Source organism: Hemitrygon akajei, unplaced genomic scaffold (genome assembly GCF_048418815.1).
Source record: "Hemitrygon akajei unplaced genomic scaffold, sHemAka1.3 Scf000038, whole genome shotgun sequence".
In the NCBI taxonomy this organism is placed as follows: domain Eukaryota; kingdom Metazoa; phylum Chordata; class Chondrichthyes; order Myliobatiformes; family Dasyatidae; genus Hemitrygon; species Hemitrygon akajei.
In genome coordinates, this window is record NW_027331924.1 from 5,033,932 (window position 1) to 5,047,261 (window position 13,330).

Sequence of the window (13,330 nt, forward strand, 5' to 3'; positions counted from 1 at the left end):
TGACCAAGCGACAATTAAGGAAAGGCGGTGGATTTCCAAATCGGGATGGTGAGGGACTTGGAGGCGGATTTCCAAGGTGGTGGTGATCCCAGATATCTGTTTCTCTCGTCCTTTTAGGTGGTAGTGGTCGTGCATCTAGAAGGTGCTGCCTTAGGAAATTTGGTGTGTTGTAGTTGGGCATCTTGTAGATAGTACACACTGCTGCAAATGTTGGTCGATGGTGAAGTGTTTGGATGCTTGTGAGGGTACCAATCAAATGGGCTGCGTTGTACCGGTTGGTGGCAAGCTTCTCGAGTGTCGATGAAGCTTCATTCGTCTAGGCGAGAGACGAGTATTCCATTACCCTCCTGACCTAAGCCTTGTAGATGGTGGTCAGGTTTTGGGGAGTCAAGAGGTGAGAAACACGCCGCAGGATTCCTAGCCTTTGAGTTGCTCTGGTAGCCGTGGTGTTTATATGGCTAGCCCAGTTCAGTTTCCTGTGAAGGGTAACCCCCAGTACGTTGATAATAGGGTTAGTGCTGGTGATGCCACTGATTGTCAAGAGACGATGGTTAGAGCCTCTCTTCTTGGAGATGGTCATTGCCTGGTAGTGCGTGGCTCGAATGCCTGGATATTGTCCGGGTCCTACTGCGTTTGGGTATGAACTGCTTCAGTATCAGAGGAATCATGGATGGTGCAGAACACTGTGCAGTCATCTGCGAACATTCCCACTTCGGACCTGCTGACGGAAGGAAGGTCATTGATGAAGGAGCTGAAGATGGTTGGTCCTCGGTCACTTCCCTGAGGAACTCCTGCAGTGATGCCCTGAGGATTGACCACCCACCACCACAACCATCTTTCTTTGTGTCAGGTATGATTCCAACCTGTGGAGGGTTTTCTTCCTAATTCCTATTGACTCCATTTTAGCAAGTGATGCCATACTCCGACAAATGCTGCCTCGATGTCGAAGGCCGTCATCTCACCTCACCACTGGTATTTAGCTCTTTGGTCCGGATTAGGTCCGAGGAGGTGATGAGGTCAGGAGCTCAGTAGCCCTGACGGAACCCAAACAGGTCATCCGTAAGCAGGTTATTGCCAAGTAGGTGCTGCCTGAGAGGACTGCCGATGATCCCTTCCCCATTACTTTGGTGAAGATTGAGAGTAGGTGATTGAGCGGCAATTGGCTGGGTTGAATTATTCCTGTTTCTTGTGTACAGGACATACCTGGGCAATTTTCCACATTGACGGGTAGATGCCGGAGTTGCAGCTGGTCTGGTACAGATTTCCTAGCGGCGCGGCAAGTTCTGGAGCACACGTCCCCGGTGCTATTGTTAAGTACAGGATGGTCATATCATCGACTCTTACAGCAGGGAAAAGACCCTTCAGCACATGTGCTCATGCGACCTGGATGTACATTCAAGGTTATTCCCGCCCCAGAGCAGCCAGATGGAACTAGATTAAATGGACACCAGGACAGAATGGACAGGTTGGGCCGAAGGGCTGGTGTCCACGCTGTATGTAGGGGTCTCGTCCAAACGTCGACTCTATTTCTCTCAGTAGATGCTGCGTGACTGGCCAAGTTTCCTGAGGGGTTGCATTCAGTTCTGCTCAGCATTCTATACAAAGGATGTTTTGTGCTGCAAAGGAGATTCATTATGATTGTGCGGGCCGGCGTCCATACAACCATAAGACAGAGGAGCAGAATCAGTCATCCAACCCACCTGTTACGCTTTCCATCATGGCTGATCCCAGATGGCACTCAACCTCAAACACCTGCATTCTCTCCATATCCTTCGATGCTCTGGTCAACTTCTGTCTTAAATACACCCACAGACTCAGCCCCCGCCGCAGTGTGTGGAAGAGCATTCCGCAGGCTCACTACTCTTGGGCTAACAAAATTCCTCCTTTCCTCTCACAAACAAGAGAAAATCTGCCGATTATGGAATCCATGCGACACAAAACTATGCTGGAGGAACTTAGCAGGCCAGCCAGCATCAATGGAAAAAAAGTACATTCGACATTTCGGGGAGAAAAAAGATGTGGAATAGTTTTAAAAGGCGAGGAAGAGGAGAGAGAAAGACAAGGTGATTGGTGAAACCGGGGGTAGAGAATAATGAAATAAATAGCTGGGAAGTTCATTGGTGAAAGTGATACAGGGCTAGAGAAGGGGTGGAAGGAGCGTCTGATAGGTGGGGATAGTCGACCATGGAAGAAAGAAAAAGTGGGAGGCGATGGGCAGGCAGGGAGTAAGGTAAGAGAGGGAAAATGTGATGAGAACTGGCGAAGGGGGGTCATTACCAGAAGTTCCAGAAATCGATGTTCATGACATCAGATTGGAGGCAACCCAGACGGAATACAAGGTCTTGTTCCTCTAACAAGATGGAGGAAGGGCAGCTCCTCTTTCTTGAAAAAGGAGGACAACTCCTCCGCTCTAGAATAAAAAGCCTCATCCTGAGATCAGATATGCTGGGGACGGGGGAATTGAGAGAAATGCATCGCGATTTTACAGATAACAGGATGGGAATAGTTATAACCCTGGCAGCTTTGAGAGTCCGTGGGTTTGCAGTAGACATCAGTGGATAAGCTGTCTCCTGAGACAAAGTCAGTAAAAACAAGGAAAGTACTGAAAGGTTGCGCCTCAATTTTGAGACTGCGCCCTCTAGTGCTGGATACGCTCACCAGAGGAAACATCCCCTCCACATCAACCCTATCCAGTCCATTCACCATTCGGTGGGTTTCAATGAGATCGCCCCGCATTCTTCTGAATTCCAGTCGGTACCGGCGCAATGCCGCCAAATGCTTCCCGTATGTTAACCCTTTCATTCCTGGAATCATCATGGTGAAATTCCTCTGAACTCTCTCCGAGGACAGCACTTCCTTTCTGAGATACCGGGCACAAGAATGTTGACGATACTCCAAGTACAGCATGACTAGTGCCTGATAAAGGCTCAACGCTATCCCTTTGCTTCTGTATTCATGGGCTGATCTACAGAGGGAATCCGAGTTCATAACTCCCAGATAGTGGTTCCAGTGTCAGGCAGTTATGTTGCAACTCTATCATTTTAACCACATCTGGAGAATTGCATTCTAATACTGGAATAATGCAGAAGCTTTGGATGGTAATTAGAAGACGCCTAACAAGATGCTGCCTGGATAAAGTAAGACTGGACAGTCTAGGGGTATTTGCTCTGTTCGGGAGAGGCTGTGGGAAGCCCTACAGAAGTTTATGGGTAAATGAGAAGCACAGACAGAGTGGACAGCCGGTAGGAAATGTCTACTACCAGACGACACGCACTTCAGTAGAAACGGGGAACAGTACTTCACTGGTCCTTTTTGCGATGTTTATTTATTTTGTAATTTAGTGCATTTTTCTCTCTTTTCATGACACTGCTGCTGTAAAACAAACCCCTTATATTAGACTGTAATGTTCAACTTGACCCTGAATGTTTAAAGTAGATGTGTGTTGCAACTTTTGTTTTTTTTCGGACTCATAGTGATGGTGTCTGGAAGGAATTCCAGGGGAGGTGGTGGAGGCAGATGTGGTAGAGGCTATTAGATATCACGTGAATGGTTGGAGAATGGAGGGATGTGGACCTTGTGTAGGCAGAGGGGACTGGTTTAGTGAGACATAAAGTGACCGGTCCTATTGGTCCAGAACAACACAGTGAGCAGAAGGGCCTGTTCCCCTGCTGTCATTGTTCTATGTCGGTGAGACCACGGCTGGAGAACTGTGCAACTCTGGCCGGCCGCCTCAGAAAGGATGTGATTAACCTGGAATTCGCAGTAAAGATTCACGACTTTTGTTGCCGGCCGTGGAGAACGGGAGTCAAAAGGAGACTCAATTGTGACTGTGCACTGATTCCAAAACTGAGCATGATGCACCACCGATTCTCCCCTCCACAGGCCCCATTGTCACGATGTAATTGTCGGGTTACATAAAGAGTGACAAATGACACAAATTGTTCAATTATAGAAATGGTTGTACATAAGTCACAAACACCCGCTTTTCATCGGAACTACAGCTCCCATCGGGCATCGCGCTCAGTCAGCATCAGCTGCCGAATATGCGAGGCCGCTGGGCCATCTGGCAGTTGTAGTCCAAAATCTCAGCTTCTCACTCGCTCCCTGCTTCAACACTATTCCTCAGCCATCACAAACATCTGTTGGAACAGATTCACCGTGACGTCGGAGGAGAACTGCGCATGTCGTTGTGGACGAAGAGGCCGGCAACCACCGATAACAGGAATTAGGGCAATTAATGCCTCACATTCACCACCCCACTCTGAATAAATTCCTCCTCATCTCTGCTCTGAGGGAAGTTTGGAACAAGTGGTGTACCGCAGGGTCGGGTGCTGGGACATTGGTTGTTTGTATATTTCTCAATGTGAGTGTGTGAGGCCTCCGTCGGAGAGAATCGACCATGGATTTTGCGTCCTAACTGTCCAGATATGCACCACAGAAGCCTCAGATAAATACTCCGGACATGGTCTGACCAGAGTGTTATAAATTACAGCATAACCTCCTGGCTTTTGAACTCAGTGCTTCACGAATAAAAGCCGGTATTCTGTAAGCCTTCTTCACCACCTAATCGACCTGTTTCGCCACATCCAACGAGCTGTGTACTTGCATCCCAAGAACTGTCTCTCCGCAACACTGTTCGGCATCTTGCGGTTGGCAGTGAACAAAGTTTCTACAGCACATTACAGGCCTTTCAGCCCACAATGATGTGCTGACCATGTCACATATTCCAGAAACTGTCAAGAACTTCCCAACGTGAGGTAACCAGAATTGGACACAGTACTCCAGGTGGGGTCTAACTAAGGCGTTGTTTTTCTGTAACATCACCTCACAGCTCTTGAAATCAATCCCACAGTTGATGAAGCCCATTACGCCATACGCCTTCTTAACAACACTGTCAACCTACGCAGCAGCTTCGAGTGTCCTGTGGACACAGACGCCACGATCTCGCTGATCTGGGTCATCGGACAGGGTTATGACTTGAATTATGATTTGTTCAGTGTTGCCACCTCCCCTGACCCCCGTCTCCCTGCCGGTCCCAACCCCGGGAGGGTGGGAGTTTATCTCAGTTATGAGTACGGGACAGTTTCATTTTACAACGCGGTGACCAGGTCCCATCTCCGCACCTTCAGTGAGAATAAATTCACGGGGAAACTTCATCCTTTCTTCTGGACTTGGGATGGGGGCTGTACTGACTGGAAAAAGGAGGTCATGTTGAATCTTGGAAAGACCGTAAGACATAAGAGCAGAATGTGGCCGTTCAGCCCATCGATTCTGCTCCGCCATTCTATCATCGCAGATCCCGGATCCCACTCAACCCCATACACCTGCCTTCTCGCTATATCCTTTGATGGCCTGATCGATCAGGAAATGATCAACTTCCGCCATAAATATACACACAGACAGCTTCCACCGCAGCCCGTGTCAAGGTATTCCACCGGTTCACTACTCTCTGGCTAAAAATATTCCTCCTTACCTCTGTTCAAAAACATCTCCCCTCAATGTTGAGGCTGTTCCCTCTAGTGATGATAACACCGTGAACTCCCTGGGCAGTCAGTAGGGTCTAAACAGCTGCTCCACATCTGGGCAACAAAGGATTGGAGCACATGCATATTCTTGGGGGTTGCACCAAGCATTGTTGACCATGAAGCATACCCCACCTCCTTTACTCCTCCCAGTGAGGGGTTTCCACCTGTCCACAGGGAACAGATAGCGTTCGATGGCGTTGTCCGGTGTCTCCTCCATCAACCAGGTCTCCGCAAAGCACAAAACGTTACATTATTTTGTTTCCCGCTGGTGAGAGATTCTGGCTGTCAGTTCACACAGTTTGTTGTCCAGGGACTGGGTTTTAATCACGCTGGGAATATGAGCTTGTTGGATTATGTAATATGTCCCACTGTCGCGTTCTTGGTAAACCCACATTGAGTTTCTCAATTCTTTTTAGGATACACGATTTAATGAAGTCGAAGGATTCCGTTCTGCTTGAGAATGTTGATTCGTCAGTATAATGTGGAAAATTATAATGATATGTTAAACATTGCTGCAGAGGAATCAAAAGATAACTTAACTGGGATTGTTTTTGTGCATGAATTACAGGTAATGATAAAGAAACAATTTACCTACCATTTATCAGTATATATAGTAGAATCTGTTTCCCTCAATTTAGGCTTACAGTGGGCGGTGGAAATTTGTTCATGTAAAGTTATAATTTGTTCAGATGCCTGTTCGGGTTTGTTGAGTCTTAAAAAATGTAATTTTGCAGAAGAACAGATTTACTCATCAAACATTATTTCATACGCAGTGTATTGGTTTATTTGTCCAATTCCTGTGGGTCCCTGCACACAGCGGTTCAGTTACAAAAGCTGTTAAAATTTCAACTAGCACATCAGAAGCTAAGGGGTTGGTAGGTTATGAACTATATCGAGACTGGTGGGATAAAGGACATCAAAGGAGACACCTTTACAGAATACATACCTGTTGGGTTTACGGGAGATCGGGGGTGAAACAGGAAGATAAGGAATTACATTGACTCGACTTAGAATTTGGCACACTATGCTTCATTATTCCTTCGTTCGTGTTGGAAAACATTACTCTGTGTCGTTTAGTTTTCATTTAAAAGTTTTCAGAAGTAATGGCAGTAATTTTTATTTAATTCGCGGTATTGTGTTTCGTTACGGACAACCTATAGGACTTTTGAGGGGTTATTTAGGTTTCATTTGAAAAAGGAAGCAGTGAGGGATTTATGTCCTAATTCTCTACACCACACTCCAGTACAGTTAGTGGAGTGTCAACCGTCGTTTATACAAACCCGGCCCTCGTTCTTCACGTTAGCCAATCATTCAAGCGGAAGGCGGACACTCGTGTAATTGACAGTGGATTAGCCAACCAGTATCTGACTAGACCGTCGCCATTTTGTGGGAACGTCAGGCTGCGAGTTCGGTGGGCGGGAATGGGAATAGATGGACATATGCACAGACCAATGAGCGAGGGGCATCTGGAGTAGTTGTTTGACTGACATCTGACGGACCCAGTGAGGTATTGACACTCCAGGACGATGCAATTACACTGCTCACCTCCTCCACCCACACTATCCCAATGTCCCGCCGCTGTTGGTCAAAGGGACAATCCGCCCGGGAATAACACCAGGGAGATCAGGCGGTGAATGTGAGGAGCTGGAGCCCGGACCGGAGACACAGCGGCCGCCAGTGGCGTGTGCTCAGGACGCGGCTTTATTAATGAACTGAAGCACCGAGGTGACCGGATATTTCACCGCGCTCATCACCTGATAACGTCTGACCCGCACAATCCCCACGGTTACAGATTGTGATTACATTAATGAGTTAATATTTAACCATATGTGGGAGTCAGCTGTCTCAACAAAGGTTGGGATCAATTGAATATGCTGCCACTGTAAATCTGCCTTGAGACTCGTCACAGCTCCAAATCTGCACACAGCCCCACATACACATTAAGTGCAAGAATCATTTCACGGAATGGCTGTCTCCATTAAAAAAAAACCAAAAACAGAGGTCAAAGTTCACATTGCATTTATTATTGAAGTCTGTATAAAGGGAAAAACCATAAGATTTGTAACACCTCGAAATCCACCGGTTCCCCCAAGTCAGTGTTCACCCCCGAATCCGCCAACACACCCACTCTTCACATATCTGCAAATCGGTGTGCACCCACAAATCTGTGCTCATCGAAAAAACCCCACATTCAACCCTCCAGTCAGTGTGCACCCCAAAGCAACCGACACACCTGTTACCAGCTCCTGTTTCTTAACTCTGAGTGTCACTTTCAGAGGCTGGAGCTGGTTTCTGAGTGACAGCCGAAGAGAGAGAGAATATTTAAGAACTGTGTTCACAAAACAGCTGCCTCCTCCTGAAAAGTAGCAAGAACAAAGTTTAAATTTCAAACACACGTCCACATGCATAGTCCCCATATTCTAGTTGACATCCCCTTAAATCTACGCTCCTCCCCAAACCATCCTCACCCCGGTGTCAGTGGGTGCCCGCAAATCCACCGACACCCCCATATTCACTGACAAACTCCTATGTCTGCGCAAATCCCTGTGCACCCCATATTCTCCAAAACATTTCTAAGTCAGCACAATCCTCAAATCCGCTGAGACACTCAAATCTGTGCGCAGCCCTAAATACTCCAAAATCCCCGTGCACCCTCAAATGCCTAAAGCAGTGTGACCCCCAAATTAACCGACACTCCAAAATCCATATTCACCAACATACCCTGAAACCTTCGCACATCCGCAAATCAATGTGCAGACCCATTTCCATGTGAACCCCCAAACCCGCCGACATCCCCACAAGCACACTAGATTATCCCAGAGCAAGAATCATTTCAAACAGTTCACAAAATAGCTGTCTCCATCTTAAAACGATGAAAACGCAAACTGCATTCATTTTTAAAGTATTTCTGTATGTCTGAATCTCTGTGTGTTCATATGTGTCCCCGTATGTGTCTGCCCGTCTTTTCATGTGTCTGTGTGTGTTTGTGTCAGAGACCAGCTCGCAGACGGCGCTGGGTCTTTGTCGTGACGGCGAAGCTACTGAGAACACACGGCTATCCCGTCTACTCCACATCCCCTCCCCCGCCTATTCTGTAGCACACAAAAAGGGAACAAACTGGCCTCTCCCGGAAACCACAAGCCTTCATCTCTGAGAGAACATTGCCGCTTTCCAAATAATGAAGAATTACACAACATCTATAATTCACTGTGAATGTCAACCGTCATCACTGTGCGGGGTGGGGGATGTGGGGACGGGTGGGTGGCCGGGAAAGCGGGCGACAGAAAACGGGGAAGATTAGGAAGGAATGTGTAGAGGAAAGAGTGGGGCAGTGTGGATGAGAAAGGATGAAGAGAGGAGGACAGGGAGAAAGAGATTGAGGCTACATATATTTAGTCTCTCTCTCTCTCCTCTCACCTCCACACTCCCTTCCCCCGCCTATTCTGTAGCACACAAAAAGGGAACAAACTGGCCTCTCCCGGAAACCACAAGCCTTCATCTCTGAGAGAACATTGCCGCTTTCCAAACAATGAAGAATTACACAACATCTATAATTCACTGTGAATGTCAACCGTCATCACAGTGCGGGGTGGGGGATGTGGGGACGGGAGGGTGGCCCGGAAAACGAGCTGCAGTAAAGGAGGAACTGGGGAGAGTGTGAGAGGCAGGGGAAGCTTTGGGTAGAAAGGGAGAAAGAGACAACAAGGTAAAGGAGGAGTGAGTGAGTGGGTAGGGTAGGGAGGAATGTGCTGAGGACAAGGGTGTGTCAGAGGGGAAGGGAACGGACGAAGAGAGGAGAGAGACAGAGAGTGTGTGGAAGAGAGGGAAATAGGTGAGGGGAGAGGAGGAAGAGAAAGAATGAGGGAATGGGAGACAAGAGATGGAGAGAAAGAGACAGTGAGGGAACGGGGAAGCAGAGGTGGCAAAAGTGGGAAGGGGTGAAAATAGGGGCAGGAGAGTGGGGAGAGTTTGAGCCAAAGAGGAGGAAAGAGATACTTTTGGGAAGTTGGGTGAACGCCAATGTGAAGTTGAAGGGAGTGTGTGTGTGTGTGTGTGTGTGTGTGTGTGTGTGTGTGTGTGTGTGTGTGTGTGTGTGTGTGTGTGTGTGTGTGTGTGTGTGTGTGTGTGTGTGTGTGTGAGTGTGTGTGTGGGGGGGGGGGGAGGTGTATGTGTTTGTTTGTTTTCAACAACTTTACAATCCCTGGCTCTGATCGCCACACTTTGACCATGGATGTCCAGTATCAATTCACTTCTATTCCCAGCAGGAAATCCTGAAAGCACATCGTTTGCTTCCCGACAACAGCCCCAACCAATTCCCCTTCATCGACACTTTATTTGGAGACAGAGAGCACTATAACAAACAAGCAAATCCTTTTTCCCATTTAGTCCGTACCGAATTGTTATTCTGCCGAGTCCCATAACCGCAGCTGGACCATGGCCCTCAATACCCCTCCCGTCCATCTAATGATCCAAACTTCTCTGCAATGAAATCCATAACTTCCACTGACAGCTCTTCCCACACCCTCAACACCCTCTGAGTGAAGGAATTCCCACTCAGATTCCTCATAAATATTTCACCTTTCACCCTTTATCTGCGACCTCCAGTTCCCATCTCACCCAACCTCAGAGGAAAAATCCTGCCTGCATTTACCCTGTCAACAACACTCATAATTTTGTATAAATCTGCAAAATCCCCCTTCATTTTCCAACATTAAAGGGAATAAAGTCCTCAGCTTTTCCTAAAGCTCGAGTCCTCAAGTCCCAGCAAACGTATTGTAAATTTTCTCTCCACTCTTTCAATGTTGTTGATAACTTTCCTTCAGGCCGGTAACAAAAACTACACACAATACTCCAGATTAGGCCTGACCAATGCAGTAAAGCCGAAACAGAGGATAACTTTACTGCACCACAACACAATCTCAAAGCCAGTGCTTGTATCACACCCAAACATAATAAAGTTGAGGATGAAGCTGATCGATAAACCACAACTATAATCAAGAACAGATCCAATTAAACAAATGAGATTGGTCAACAAATACTTTCATGTAACACCCTAGAATACCCGCAGGGATAACTGAGAATATTTAATGTTTCTTTATATTTATCAATTATTTTCTTATCCGGTGCTTCCATGTCAGCTTATTATCCGTCCACATGCCTGGAAATCTTACAACTGACACATTTTAAGGAGTTTGACCATATCAGTTCCTATCATTTCCAATCAAGTGCAGGTTCATTAACCCCGTCTGTAAAACACATAACTTGTCCCATCTATTTGCCGACTTTCGACCTTATTAATTGCGAATGCATCCTATATACAGTAAAATGGTAATTTCTACCTCTAATCAATAAACCTCCATCTTCTGCATATAGAGATTTACACAACGAAAAACCTATCTCAGAAAAATTTTTTAATTATAATATAAAATAATAAATACTGCCTGTGGGATCCCAGTTTCTATCTCATAACAACCTGAATATAACTTTCCCACCCAAACCTGACACAAAACGTTCAATTAAAACAACTCAAAGTTAGATGACAGCCCCTCCATCCTCATTTCCACAATTTCATAAAAATTCTTTCCTTCCATAAATACCATCTGCCTTTTGAATAGTAAAAGTACTGCTGTTACAACATCTGTATTTAAATGGCTTTACTAATACCATCTTCCAAATATAAACATGAATTCAATGTCATACTTGCCCATCCATACCTTTACAAGACGTACAAATAGAAACAATAAAAAAAATTGTACAATAGCCCTCTCAATTTCATTTCCAAAAATTTATCAAAAGTCCATCAATAAATATTATTTTCCTTTTCAATATCAAAAATATTGCTATTACAACATCTTTATTTAACAGTACTTTCCTAATATGATCTTCCAAACCCAAACTGATTCCAGTGTTATTTAAGGCAGAGATTGCTGGGTATCTGAGTAGCCCGGGTATCAAAGGTCATGGTGAGAAGGCGGGGGAGTGGGACTAAATGGGAGAATGGATCAGCTCATGATAAAATGGCAGAGCAGACTCGATGGGCCGAATGACCGACTTCTGCTCCTTTGTCTGATGGTCTTATTCTACCGTTCCAAATTCCCCTCTGATAAAACGTGAAATTACGTCCTTAATCGAAAATATAATTCAAACACTCGATTACCATACATTCCACAAGTTTACATAAATGAGACTTAAATGATATTGGCCTACAAGAAGGAGGATCAGACGGGGAGATCCAGGTTTTAGAATGGGAACTACTACAACCATTTTCCATGAGAAAAGTAGATGGCCAAACCTCCAAATACGAATCAGAAAGTTAATATTCTCACAAAAGAAAATTACACACATACCTGTTGAATCAAGATTTTCCACAAGTTCATGATACATTTTATTCCCATTCACAACGCTATTATCTGCCCCTTTCCTTATAAAACTGACAACACCACCCCTCTACCAACTAACCTGTCAAGCCAAACGACAATATAATCCTGCACAGGAATAAAACTTAAAATGTGCAGGTTTCCTGAACAGATATAACATCGGAAGAATCTGACAAATCAGAAATAAACTGCTTAAATTGTTGACCATGTAAAATCAGGCTTCTTGCATTTCACTTCAATATTTCAATCCTATTACATGTCTTCACAAGTAGCTGGGATGCAGAAACCCCTACAAATCAGAGCTTCATTTACAGCTTCCCCAAAAAAAAGGTACACCAAGATACCTTTCTGCAGATTTCACAATTATTTTAATTTCCTCAGCAGGATGAGATGTCTGAGCAGTACAATTCACCACATTGGTTATAAACATCACAAGCTTCATTTTATCCAGCAGTGAAGTATCTTTGGAACTGTGACGCCGGCATATATCCACTGACGTCACAGTCTGTTCTCTGAGTGGGGTCACTTTATCCAGTTTACCTGCTCTGCTTGCTGTACTTGTCCTTGAACAGGCCCTTCTGCTCACTGTGTTGTTCTGAACCAATTGAATTGGTCACTTCATGCCTTACTAAACCAAACCCTTCTGCCTACACAAGGATCACATCCCTCCATTCTCCACACATTCAGGTGGTATCTAATAGCCTCTGTCACAACTGCGTCCATCACCACCCCTGACATTCACTCCAGACACCCACCACTATGGGAATGAGAAACAAAACTTGAAACGCAAATCTCCTTTAAACATCTTGAGTCAGGTTTTTAACATTATTGTCTTTTCTAATTGCTTTTTTTTAACAGCAGCTATGCAGAGAAAAGATAGAAAATTACACTAAATTACAAAATACTTCAATAGTGCAAAAAGGTCCAATGAGGATGTGTTCCCCCTTTCTCCTGAAGTTCATGCCCACTGGCATTGGACATTTCCTCTTCAGAGAAAAAATCCCGGCTGTCCATTCTGTCTGTGACTCTCACATTCCTGTAAACATCTGTCAGACCTCCCTCAGCCTCTGCCACTCCGGAGAAAATTACCCGAGATTGTCCAGTCTCACTTTATCCAGGCAGCATCCTGTTAAGCGTCTTCCACTCACCATCCAATACCTCCGCATTATTCCTATATTCGAATGCAATTCTCCAGATGTGGTTAAACTAGAGATTTATACAACAGCAACATAACTGCCTGACAATGGAACCACTATCTGGGAGTTATGAACTCGGATTCCAAGATCCCCCTGTAGATCAACACAGTCCAATCTCGTCCCATGAATATAACAGCAAAGAGATAATGCTGAGGCTTTATAAGACACGAGTCAGGTCACACTTGGAGTATTGTCAACAGCGTTGGGCCCCATATCTCAGTCAGGATGTGTT